Source organism: Adiantum capillus-veneris, chromosome 15 (assembly GCF_014529385.1).
Source record: "Adiantum capillus-veneris isolate H3 chromosome 15, ASM1452938v2, whole genome shotgun sequence".
Lineage (NCBI taxonomy): Eukaryota > Viridiplantae > Streptophyta > Polypodiopsida > Polypodiales > Pteridaceae > Adiantum > Adiantum capillus-veneris.
Window position 1 is genome coordinate 144,383,456 of NC_140945.1, and position 1,496 is coordinate 144,384,951.

A 1,496-nucleotide genomic window follows, 5' to 3' on the forward strand; every position below is an offset into this window, starting at 1 on the left:
TGCACCACACAGTGGTGTCCAAAATGGGAAAGACAGCCCAAATTAGAAAAAAAAATTCTATTTTTGGAAAAGCCTCACAAAGGCCACGGTTCTCACCTAAAGGCCCTATTTTTAGGAGCCAAAAGTGACCACGCCTAGAGAGAGAGTGGAAGAGAGACCCAAGCTCTGATACCAGTGTAAGAACTAGGGGAAACTAGACTGAAGATCCTCCTCCCAACCTCCCTTTATATAGGCGGGCTCCTAGCCCCTTGCCTTAGACGGATCCCCTGTTCACACTGTCTAGCCCGACCCTTGGCCGTAGTCCATGACCATCCTAGTTCTTAGGGTACAGGACCCTTGTCCTGACAAGGGTAACCTAAAAGAATTGATAACCTTCACTCTGCTTGCAAAGGGGAGAAGCACAAACTCCCACCTTTGCATCTTAATCTTGACTTTCTCCATAACCCACAAGAATCTCTCCTTATGAGTAACATTCACCCCCAAAGGGCCCAAAGGGGCTCCCAGGTTTTGGGACCTCTCCCCGGTCCACATAGACGGATCAAACAAGTCATTCTCGGGGAGAGAGATCAATCTCGATTTTTCAATGCTACACTTTGACCCTGAGACTAAGGCAAACGTTTTCACAATTTCCAAAAAGCCTTCCTGATAACCTCGGGGCAAACCTTAAGGAAGAGCAGGGATTCATCCACAAAAAGCCTTGTCAGTAGTTGTTGGTTATTAGGCAGAGCCAATCCTTGAATCTCTCCTTTAGCAGCACTGTCTTCCAGTAGTGTAACCAGAGGGTGGGATCCAATGGCAAACATTAGAGGGGCAAGTGGGCATCACTATTTTATTGATCTTTTAACTTCAAGAGCACCCACAATTCTCTCATTGAAGAGGAGCTCCGATTGGCTACCAGCAAAACGAGGGTGTTGACTAGGCGGCACATCCGTGGCCCAAAGCCTAATGACTTCATGACATCTTCAATAAATGACCAGATTATCCTGTCGTAGGCTCTATCAAGGTCCAGTTGGAGCAGGATACACTATTGGTTAGTGTAAGTGGCATATTCAATGCCGACCATTGCTGCTAGAATGTTATCATAGATTGATCTTGTCAGGACACCAACAAGGCCGAACTACACAAGGGCAAGGCCAGGCTAGGCAGTGTGGTCCAACTAGGGCAAAGGGCCAGTGGCCATGCTATATAATGGGTGGTTGGGTGGTGGACTCCTAGGTTCTAGTTCCCCTTGTCTAACATTGATATCAAGAGCTTGGTTCTTTTTTTGGGGAAAGGCACAGCCGTGGAGGAGAGGAGCCACACAAACTTGCATGGGCTTTTGTATGTCGGGGTCAAGGGACCATGGAGCACCTCTCCTGTGAGGAGGATGACAGGCCGAAAACCGTGGGCAACTCCCCTTGCAAGGAGAAGCCGTCGAGGTGGGACCTGCACCACAAACCCAACCCTTGCAAGCTCTACGGCATCGCGCCGGGCGGGGGAGTAATTCTCGACCTAGG